Below are 12,130 nucleotides of genomic sequence, written 5' to 3'. Positions count from 1 at the left end.
GCTGCACCTGGGTCAGGGCAACCCCCAGGATCAGCCCAGGCTGGAGATGAACAGATGGAGCAGCTCTGGGGAGAAGGACTTGGAGGTGCTGGTGGGTGAGAGGCTGGACATGGCCCAGTCCAGAACTCCCAGTATGCTGGGGTGTTCCAGAGTGCGGGCAGCAGGGGGGGGGAGGGAATCTGCCCCTCTGCCCCCTCAGGTGAGACCCCACCTGCAGAGCTACCTCCAGCCCTGGGGCCCAGCACAGGAAGGACAGAGAGCTGTTGAAGAGAGTCTAAAGGAGGCAACCTCTCCTGTGAGGAGAGGTTGAGAGAACTGGGGTTGTTCAGTCTGGAAAAGAAAAGGAGGCTTCGGGCTGACAAAATTGTGGCCTTCCAGTATCTGAAAGGAGCCTATAGGGAAGATGGAGAGAGACTATTTACAAGGGCCTGGAGTGACAGGACAAGGGGGAACGGCTTCAAACTGACAGAGAGCAGAATGAGGTGGGAGATGGGGAAGAAATTCTTGACTCTGAGGGCAGTGAGACCCTGGCACACGTTGCCTAGAGAAGCTATGGATGCTTCATCCCTGGAAGTGTCCAAGGCCAGGCTGGGCAGGTCTTAGAGCAAAGAGGGGTGGTGGAAATGTGTCCCTGCCCAAAACTGACAGGGAGGTTGGAATGAGATTATCTTTTAAGCCCCTTCCAACCCGCACCATTCTGTGATGATGTGATTCTATGGTTACTCTTGCTCTGTGGCTCTCCAGTCTGAAACAGATTTTTTGTCTCCTTGCTTTAGGAAGACGTGACCAGGAGCTATTCCCACTTCCCAAAACACACAGGCTGGAGTACACAGGTTCAACTCTACAAAAGGAGAAAATCATCCCACATTTCTCTGGTGAGTTCAGGCTACCTGAATGTGTGTGCATGCTCCATCCTACCCCTGACAGTCTCTGATCTCAGTATGCTGCTCACCTTTCTACAAGGCCAGGCACTTTCATTCAGGCCAGAAACTCAATTTGCAGAGAAGGCAATTTCTTCCCAGCTGCCTTTCAAAGTTGTTGCTCAACTGCGCAGGGGAAGCACAACTAGTGATGCAGCTGTATTGGAAAACACCCTGGCAGACAACACACCAGGTGGAAGATATTTGCAGCACTGTGACTACATCCAGGCTATAGTAAAGCACTCAGTCCACCCTGTATTTCAGACATCTTCAAGGGTCACTTTTGGGATGTTGTAAGGAGCAATTACTTCTCCAAATGAAACTATTTAGTTAATTGCAGGATATCTGAGATGGGGTGCTACAAGAGCGACACTTTAAGTAAAAAGCCACCACTTCCTCACTACAAGTGCTGCTTGGAGGGGAAGAGTTGTGCATGTCCACTGTCTGCAGTAGCAGAGCTTCTGACTGAGACTCTCTCCTCACAGACTGGTTTGAGTTTGAAAGGACCTTAAAGATAATTTTATTCCAACCCCCTGCCATTAGAATGAACACCTTCCACTATCCCAGGTTGCTCCAATCCCTGTCCATTCTGGCCTTGAACACTTCTAGGGATGGGACAGTTTCAGATTCTCCAGGCATCCTGTGTGAGGGCCTCATCACCCTCATAGACTAAAGTTTCTTCCCAAAATATCATCTAAATCTGCCCTTTGGCATGAGAAAGCAATTTCCCCTTTTCCTGTCACTCCATCCCTTGTCCAAAATCATTCTTCAACTCTCTTGGAGCCCCTTGGAAGAGTTTCTAAGATCTTCCTGAAAACTCTTCTTCTCTAGGCTGAAAAACTCCAACTCCCTTAGCCTATCTCCATGGCAGAGCTTTTTGCAGCACCTCCATGGCCTTCTGTAGACTCAATCCAGCAGCTCCAATACCTTTTGATGCTGGACCCCAGAGCTGGAGGCAGCTCTGCAGGTAGGGTTCACCTGAGAATAGCAGTGGGGCAGAATCCCCACTCTCGGCCTGCTGCCCACACTGTAGGATCAGCCCAGGATGTAATTGGCTTCTGGGGCTCAAGTGCACATTGATAGGTCATGTGGAGCACCCCTTGCTGTGGTTTAATCTCTAAATGCTTAAACAGGGCATGGGCATCCAGGCTATTCCTTTCAGCACAGACTCCATGAACAGACTAATCCTCAGCCTTTCAGGAGAATTGGCTTCACCTTGTACAGTCAGTCCCTAAGGGTCTCCATATGACCCCCGTTAGTGAGCCCTGCCAGTGATAGATCCCAGTTTGTGGATGGTAAGGGTCACACCTGACTTGTGGAATTTTTTAGGAAAGGCCAAGCCTAAAGAGGGTATTCTAAGTCTTAATATGAGTATGAATAGTATAACACTGTACCCAATACCCTTCCCTTTCTGTCAAATAACAAATTATCAACTCAGTAAAAGCCAAGAGGGTTCTACTTAAACTACAAGCTGCAAATACTGTCTTATTTTGACCTAGTTGATTGGAACTAAAAATCACATTAAAAATGTCTTATATTTTGGAAATACATTTCATCTGCCTTTGCATGATGGCAGCCAAGGAAATTTTGTTCAGATTTTCCAAGGTGATTCACTTTCTGGCTTCTAACAAACATGGTTAATGCCAGGTGCCAAAAATTTCTTCAACAAGATTTTTGAGCTAGAAGTTCCAGTCCCAAGAGTAACTTTAATAATTGTTCATGCTACTGCATTTCTATTTTAGTTCTTTATAAGAACACCTCACAAGCAATACATCCTTTGGTCAATCTCTTCAGCACATTTTCCAACTCTTAGGGGAATTGTCAGTCATGCAGTTTTGATTTCGAAGGTCATCTAGGGACATGAACTTCACAGTTGTTGAAGATGTACTGCTTTTTCCTATTCATTCCTTCCAAAACTGCAGCACAGAGGCAACACTTGCAATGTTTTTAACATATTTTTAACCATTCTTAAGTACCCTTTCAGAAGGCAATTTGACCAAAGGTCCTGATTTTTGGAATATGCTAGCTATCTTCTTCTCCTGAAACTCATTTGCAGATTGGAAGTCCAAACACTGAGATGCATAAAAACATCTGATATCTTTTGTATCACTGATAGGCCTGAGGGGTAAAATCCTTTAACTGTGGCCACAAAGCAGAAATAACCAAAGCAGGTGAACTGTAGTCCGCAGGTGACCCATTTGTAAAGAGAGGAGCAGCTTTGCCATTTCACTTCCCAGTAAATACAAAAGCACTGCAGAGCCCTGTGGGCTTTCTTTGCAGATTCCATGCCATGTGCACTTGGCTCATTAATTAAAACATATTCTTTACTGTTTTCAATAAATTTAATTGAATGTGCCTAACGAATATCCAGCTGCACTCTTCTTTCTTTATACATAATAATTTAGAATCATAAATTGCACTTGTTCCAACCCAAGAACATTTTGCCCATTATATGGCTGCTGGTGATAACGTATCAGACAGCAATAATGATTCTTGATTTTCGTAAGTTGCACTAAATGGTAAGTGCTCAGAGCTACATGTTTTGATTAGCAGACTAAGCAAACCATGACATTAGAATACTTATTTACATGGAATACTAAGGATTCTTTTACAAAGTGATTTATTTATGCAGAGGGACAATTTAAATATACCTGATCTGCCTTAACTGAACTCTAGATCATCTCAAGGTGGACATCTCTGACAAAAAAACCACTTGATTGATTTTCCAATCTAAGCTAGATATGCAAAATCTTATGCTAGAATTCATTCTGTGGGAGATTTACCAAGGAAAGCAAAGTCAATGTTAATGCTGTATGTGTAGAAGTTGAAGCAAATGCAGAATATACTCTGGAGACGTCTATATAGAGAGAAAAGGTAGTTTGTTCCAGATGTACATTTCCATGCTCTCCATTCCTTTTCTATCACTCTTCCATCATTTTCTGCAGCAATCTGGTAGCCCTCCTGCTCTCCCCTCACTGTACAGCTACACTTGTGTCATTTCACAAGTGCGATACCTTCCTAGCACACCACGAAAGGCAAACAAATCCATTTGTACTTTCACTTATGTGCTCTGCGTTGTTCCTTCAGCTCCACCTATTGACGTCCTGAAAAATGAGTGGTTGGGGCAGCAACTCTCTGACCCAAGCACATTGCACAGCCTTGAACATGCACACAGGTGACCCATGCCACTCACACGACTATGGTTTAGCAGGTTGAGGGACATGAGTAACCTCTGTGGGTTCAGGACAGCTGATTCGATAAGCTGTACTCTACCATGTTCAACTGGGAATTGTTCTTCAGGCAGTGACAGAAGACATAGTTAAGAAAAGTTGAATACAAACCAATGGAAAGGAAGAGCAATTATCATTACCATCATTATCAGTCCACTTGGTCTCAAGGCCGTCCCGAAGTCTATTAAGTCATTGGTCGCAACCAGGGTACACTACAGAGAAGTAAAGAAATGAAGATGAAAGAGTGAATAGCCACATGAAATCTGAGTTCCTATTTGGCTTGAACTCACTACTAGTGTTTGACCTTGATTACAGAGTGCTTTTTCACTTTATGTATCTCCTAGCATCTTTCATGTATAGCTTTTCTATGATGTTATTTAAAGAGGTGTGTCAGATAATCCCCAGCTTACCTGGAATGGCATGCACACAAATAATTAATAGCAAATATGGTCACAAGAATAGCAAATATGGTCACAAGGGAGAGAGGTTCTACTTCCAGCAAAGTTACATCACTCCAGTCCCTGATGGGGAAGTCACCTATGGCTGTGTTTAGACAGGTGGTGGTGCTAGTGGGGACTTCAAGGACCTGCTCTGAAACCCTGAAATTATTTATGCTTCTAAATAACTTCTTGATCCCCCTGTTGAAAGGACACTGTGAAGTTTTAAATATCATTTTGAAGCAAGAACTAGGAAACTTTTCTCTGGCAATATATGTGGCTTAAGGTTGGTTTAGGAAGTGGCCCAAATTACTGGATGTGTCTCTAAAAGCATTACTGGAGGAGACTCTGAGTGCTGTTTGTATTCAGAGACATTCACAGTTCTTCAGGTCCCCATGCATTATCTGAACCTTGCCAGCCTGAAAATTGATGTTGGTAGTCACAGAAAAATGGGCTTTTACATCATCTCTGGTAGAAATATCTTGACAACAGACTCTTCATATCTTGGCACTTCCAGTTCCAGCAAGTAGAGATGGAAGGGGAGGGGGAGATTAGAGGTATTTTATTTCCACAGCTGTAATGAAAAGTTTGGTTGGACACATCCAACACAGTCAGAGATTGAGCAACATATCCATCACGGGGAATGAAGGGCAACATTATAGCTTTTATCTTCTCTCCTACATATCTGAAGTTTATAAAGTAACTTGGCAAATCTTTCTGGAGATAACCTGTCACCTTGAATGTTTACAGCCTTGTTTCTGCTCTGCACTACTTAAAGAGGGGAAGGAGGTGGACAAATCCATCCCCATGTAACATAGCTGGGCTGAGGGAGATGGCACTGGAAACGAACCTGGCTTGCAGCTTGCTGTTATCTGATATGAGTTATGAGAGCTGACAGGACATGATCCAGCTCAAGGCTTTGCAACAGCACAGGCAAAAATTGCATATAGGCATCTCAGAAACAAGAGACAGAGCTGAGACAGAAAGTCTTGTAGGAGAAATCCTGGAGAACTGTATTTGCAGCTCCTCCTGCTGCCACAAGAATTTGTTACTGTTCCTATGAGAGTCTGACATCTCCTGGGAGAAGATATAATCCCAGGCACCCCAGTGTCTCCCCAGCAGCACTGCCAGCAGTCAGAGAGTCTGGCCAAAACCAAACAGACAGGTACCAATACCACAGAGCCACTTGTTATCCTGACCACAGAGCATGCTATTTCCACTGTCTATTTGCTTTATATCTGGTCCTTTGGTGCCTGCAGCTTGGAACTGTTGTGTCTCTGATCACCACTTCCCTGCTTTGAGTTGCTCCATAAGCATGTAGCTGCAGGAGCCAGGCTTTATATTCAGCCACTGAAGTCAGTAGAGACAGCTCTCCACCCCAGGCCCCTGCATAGAGACTTTTAGTCACTCTTGTAGCATTTTTTTTTAACTAACATAAAAGCAGCTCCAACTAAGAGGCTGATGTGAGTGGCAGAAGAGGAGGGGGTTGCTCATGCTAATGGATGGAGCACAGGCTGTGTACACATGACTTCTGTCTAGGATACATATCTCAGGAGAGAGCAACACACCTGTGCCTTGCACTCAGGCTAAAAGAACCATGGAATCGTGGAATGCTTTGCATTGAAAGTGACTTTAAACACTATCCAGTTTCACCCTACAGCCATGGGTAGGAACACCTTCCACTAGACCTGGCTGCTCCAAGCCCTGTCCAGCCTGGTTTTTATCACTATCAGGGATGAGGCGTCTCGGAACAACCTGTGCCAGGGCCTCACAATTCTCACAGCCAGGAATTCCTTTCCCATATCCCATCTAGCCCTGCCGTCTGGCAGTGGGAAGACGTTCACCGCTGCCCTGTCCATCCAGGCCCTCATCCAAAGTCCCACCCCAGCTCTCTTGCAGCCACTTAAGGTACTGGCAGGTCTCAATAAAGTCACCCTGGAGCCCTCTTCCCCTGACTGAACAATAAGATATGGCTGCGGCTGCATGGGCAGCCTGCCAAGGCAACATGAAGGTATATGAAGTCAAAAACACCAGACAAGGCTTGTCATTTTAGACAGGTACAGGGTCCCTGGGCACCCTGCAAGGCAAAAATCACATAGCTTATGTGGCTGGTCAAAGTCCAAACCAAACTGCCTCTTTATACATGAGTCATGAGACTCCTGACTTGTTTCACAGCCCCATGTTATTTTTGCCTTGTTTCACACACATTTAGGCAACCAGTGCATAATCCTTACAGCTGCATAATTGCACTGTAAATTTACTGGCTGGTTCATTACCCCCTCCTTACACACACACACGTACATATAATCAATCACACACAATCTGTGCCAAGGCTGCAAAACCAATTCACAAACTGCCTAAAATTAACATAGAAAATTTTATCCTCAACCATCACATTTCTGCAGTATGACAGAGTTGGGTCAGGTATAACACAGGGGCAGAAACAGTTTAGACTCTCATGTAGAAATGAGCCATGATAGTTTGGGGTTTTTTGGAGGGGATCAGGAAACATAGTCCATATTCCAGGAATCTTCTTTGAGAAAGTTGTGCAAAACAACCCATCATCCTCCAAAACTTATTATTCCCCTTCCCCCATCATCTCCAAGTTATTATCTGTTTGCCACATTTTTAAACTGTAACAAAGAAAACAGAATAAAATCAATAGCCCTCTTTACAGCTAGGAGGACAGAAATATTCAGCTCCCCGGTGGGAAAACTGGTTCTTTCTTTCTTCCTCTCTTTCTAATTTTAAACTTCACTTAAGGTTCAGAGATTGAACAAAAGCAGACACAAAATATTGCAGTTATCTGACGTTGAGAAGTGTAACATGAAGTCTGCTCATTATGGATAATATTTATGGCAGATCATAACGTTAAATTACAACTCAGCCGCCTCAGCCAGAAATTTGTAACACCACACATGTGCTTCTAATTAAGGGCTTTTGAAGTTGCCCTGGATATTTATTTTCAAGGGATTTAGTGCACAGTACGATTAAAGTTTGCTCTAGTTAGGAGTTCAGCAATCAAAAAAAAAAATTAAGAGAGATTGAAAATGGACCTCAAACTAATATATACATTCATTTTAGCATGAGTGTATACGTGTACATCTGTTTATCTATATCCATAAAAAAATAAAAATGTGTATGTTAACATAGATAAAATAATATATTAAAAAGAGGGAGACAAAAGGCCCTTTGTTTCAAATGTGGTCCGAGTCCAAAATTTGTGACCGTAATTTTGTTTATAGGAAATCCTTTATAATGCTAGTTTAGTGTTTCCATATGGAATTCTCATAGGACTCTTTTCTCCCTCACTCCCCCCATCTCCCTTTTTTATTTGGATAAGGCAAGAGAAAAGTGAATGTACATTCCAAAGATGCATAGTCATTCCGGATCAAATTCAATGGATTCTGGCAAGAGTTGAAAAACACAGATGCAGTGTTTTAGGTCTCCTGCTGTGCAGCCTCCAGCCATGAGTGTCTGGTTGAAGCACTTTGTAAAATCATGAAAACCCTATTAAATTCATGAAATATGATATACTGCATTTTCGAGCTAACTTTCCATTGAACTGTCCATGAAGATGGAATTTGGCTGGCTTGCTTATAGTGTTCACACACACACACACACACACACACAGAGAGAGGCGCGCACACACACACACACACACACACACAGGCACACACACTCAGGTGTCCCTGTGTGCACACCAACAGACACAACCAGGACATGCTGCAGTTGTTTAGAGGACTCTTTTTCCTCTACTGCTGTCACTGAATCTTCCTCTACAAACCAACAGAGCCTGGATTAAAGCTCAGAAGATCCCATCAAGCCTCCTCTACCCTTTGCACCACTCAGCTCACCCAGCAACCTCCAGCAATTAAAGAGGTCCTGATGTTTAGGCGGAGGGAAGTGAGCCTCCAACACAGCTGCCCCTCTTCCAACTTAAAACAAAATCCCTTGCTAGGAAACTACCCAACTGAAAGCAGCCTGATATTCTTACTTCATTTCCTATTGGGTTTCACATAATAAAATCATCATATGTTTAGGATTGAGTTTCTTTTCTCCTCTTTTAAATGAAAAAGTGAGAGCAGTCCCCTGAGGAGAAAGGTCTTGCTGTTAAAATTGTCCTGGAGACACAGGCAGTTGTGGCCCCTTGTATGCCTGTCAGAGTGAGAAAAATATGTATTTTAGTAAAGCTGGCCTGCCCTTGCTTATTTATGTCTAGGCACCCACTTGGCTGAAAGTTCTAATAAGTTTAATAAAATGTTCCTGTACCTGAGCTCGCTGTGTGTGAGGTTTTCTTTACCTCCACGTAAGGCAGATGGAGCTCTCCCATAAAATATGCTGTACTTCCAATTTTGTCTTTTATTCAAGGATCTGTAGGTACTTTAGAAACAGTGAAATTCATAAATGCTCAGGCCAGACGGGACATTTCAGCATTCAGCCCATGTAATACTGACTGTAAATTTCATCCTGTAGCTGCTGTATTGAGTGCAACAACATTGACTTCCAGTTTTGAGATGAAGACTTCAAGAGAAGAGGGATCCACTGCTTTCCCTGGTAGTTTTCTTCAACAGCTAATCAGTCCTCCTGTGAAAAACATTACCAGCAATAAATAACCCATGATGTTTAAGATAATATGGCTAACAGGAGGATTTAAGCTGTATGTCTGTGGTTAAGATGATCTGTGGGAGACTTAACCCCCAGAGTTTGGAGCAAAAATTATGATAATGTGCATCCTTTTCTGTCCACAGTCTCTACCAAGTTCTTGTCCACCACATCCACAGATAATTTTTAAGATTTTGTGCAGAAATGAATGGTGGTGATATTTGAATATCTCTTCATACTTTTCCTACAGTGTTTCCCATTTCTGTTGTGACATTTTCAATCAGGGGAGGCTTGATGCCTGCTAATTAGGTTCATATCTTTTCATGAACAGTGTTATTGCAAGTAATAATTCAAGACTAGAAGTTTCTTTGTAACACAAATATCCAGAATTTTTTCCTTTACTATAGAATTCCAGATACCTTTGGAATGGAAATAAGGGATTGAATTTCAAGACCACAGTGCATGTTTGACACATTCATTGGTCTCAGAAACACCAAAAGAGAGACAATAGGCTGTCTGCTATTTCCCATTCAATGTAAGAAGGGCAAAGGAATGCCTAAAGTCCCTTGAGTACTCATTTTTTGGTATAAATAATTTTGAACTTGAGCTTGTTTCAATATGACTATTTGCATAAAGGTTAGATGTGAATTCTCTGTGGTTCTTCAGCTGCCTGTCTATCTCCATTGACTAAAAAAGGAATCTTGAGCCTCTTATTTGGAACTCCAGATCTTTTTAGGAATTTATTTTAGGTGAGAATCCCTTTTTTATTCCTTAGGAAAACACACAGAAATAAAGACATTTGCCAAAATCTTGCTACAGCTGTAATTGTCTAAGAACATAAACAGAAATGGATGTAGCAGAGGTAAGGGTTTTTTTTGTTGATGAGGTTAGAAGGTGGTATAGTTCTGTATCCTGTACCAGCTAAGATACTTTACATGTCTTTAAATGTCATTGATATTATGATTCATAATACAATACACTGTGGTCTTCCAATTTCCTCTAAAAAAACTGAATCATACATTTGCAGATGCTAAAGGAACATTAATTAGCAAGGTTTATGTTAACAGACATCTTGAGAGGATTAATGTGCAAAAATTAGATAACAAAGTGCATGCCATTTAGGCTTAAAGTGCTACTCCTGCTGTGTCATGTGAACATTTTATGCAGAAAAGCACCTGTACTCTCTATTGTGCCACAAAATAATGAGAGACTTAACAAGCTTTACTAATTCGATATATAAAGTGGCACCTACAGGAAGCATGTATTTATTACTCTCTGCAGCCTAGCAAGGAAGGCAGTTCAAAAGGAACAAGAAATTACCTTGGAATATTTTACTGAATATCCAATGAGCAAGCTGAGGGAAAAGAAAATTTGGAATACACTTGCCATTCTCCTAGCCTCTCCACTCCAACCCCAGCCCTTGATGGTTACAGCACAGGGTGCACAACCCTTTTGACAGGGACTCACCTACTTCTATTGCTCTTTACTTACACAAAAAAAAAACATACAAAAGGAAATGAAGCTGTTGGAGTGTGTCCAGAGGAAGCCACGAACATGCTCCAAGAGCTGGAGCCCCTTGGCTGGGAGGGCTAAGGGTGTTCACCTGGAGAAGAGAAGGCTCCAGGGAGCCCTGAGAGCCCCTGCCAGTGCCTAAAGGGGCTCCAGGAGAGCTGGAGAGGTACCTGGGACAAGGGCCTAGAATGACAGGACAGAGAGTTTGTAGACATTCCCTGGAGGTGTTCATGGCCAGGCCGGATGGAGTTCTGAATAACCTGGTCTAGTGGAAGAGCAGAGGAGGTGGAACTAGGTGATCTTTAAAATCCCTTCCAACCCAAACCATTCTGTGGTTCTACGGCAAGGGAGAATGGTTCCAGACTGGAAGAGGAGATATTTACATCAGATATTAAGAAAAATTCTTCTCTGTAAGGGTGTAGAGGTCCTGGCACAGGTTACCCACAGAAGCTGTGGCTGCCCCATCTCAGAAAGTGTCCAAGGCCAGGTTGGACAGAACCTGGCATAACCCTGTCTAGTGGAAGGTGTCCCTGCCCATGGCAATTGGAACAAGATGATCTTTAAGGTCCCTTGCAACTGAAACCACTCTGTGATTCCATGGCTCTAAAATAAACAGAAAGCCCTGAATAAAAGAATGGCATTACACACTTCTGTAACTAAGCTCTCTTCGCATTTCTATATGGTTTGAATTTGAATCAAAGTCTCTTTGTGAATACATGATTCCACTTATTTCTGAAAAGATGATCTCTTGGTTCTGCATTCATACAGTATATTACAGTGCATCCAGCTCCATGGTCAACACAGAAATTTCTACCACCTTCCAAGTAATACTACCTGGTAGAACACTAATTATCAGGATTGGCAGCAAAGCAAATGGCACCATAAATTCTCACTTAAAATAACCACAGCTATTCATCACTTCAAATCCCATTTAAGGGGGTTTTGGACCACAATCTCTCTTCTCCCTCTGCAACAGCAATGGGACTGCTAAAAAGAAACACTGTGATCATTGCTTAAATGTAATGAAACGTGTTGTGCTCTACACAAGGCACCAGATCCTGAAGCCTTTCCTTCTGCCCCAGCCAAAATTACAACAAGACAATTCAAAATGACCAAGTTATTACTGGCATCCTGCTTAACATGCATTGTTGGGGAGTTTGTTATGGAGTAGCAGGGATGCACAGTTCACTAGTTCTTTCCTAAAAAATCCTATTGAGGAAATTGATAAGGGAATATGTTCATTTATTCAAATACAGTTCCCCATCCATTTGCAAATCCCAGTGATGACAAAAAGAAAGTCATTTTAAGTTAATTTGAACTTCTCTCGTGCTTGTGGTATTCTCTTTATGTTAGGCGTTCTATGGAAAGCTTATAGTGTCCAGTGTCATTCACATTATTCTTATTATTCATATTGTGCTCCATATGG

General features: G+C 42.6%; 1 protein-coding gene across 2 annotated transcripts in view; it reads left to right on the top strand.

Annotated features, from left to right (window-relative positions):
- LOC139684901 (urea transporter 2-like) overlaps nucleotides 1–12,130 on the top strand; it is a 303,543-nt gene that overhangs the window by 259,954 nt on the left and 31,459 nt on the right. Inside the window, exon 4 of one of the 2 annotated variants that reach the window (XM_071581301.1) lies at nucleotides 777–875. The exons of the other annotated variant lie outside the window; for it this stretch is intronic. The gene's annotated coding sequence lies outside the window, so the exon portion shown is untranslated. The remainder of the gene's footprint in view (nucleotides 1–776; nucleotides 876–12,130) is intronic. 2 annotated transcript variants of the gene reach the window in all.

Source organism: Pithys albifrons, chromosome Z, assembly GCF_047495875.1.
Source record: "Pithys albifrons albifrons isolate INPA30051 chromosome Z, PitAlb_v1, whole genome shotgun sequence".
Taxonomy (NCBI): Eukaryota; Metazoa; Chordata; class Aves; order Passeriformes; family Thamnophilidae; genus Pithys; species Pithys albifrons.
This window is presented reverse-complemented; position numbering and strand designations above follow the sequence as displayed.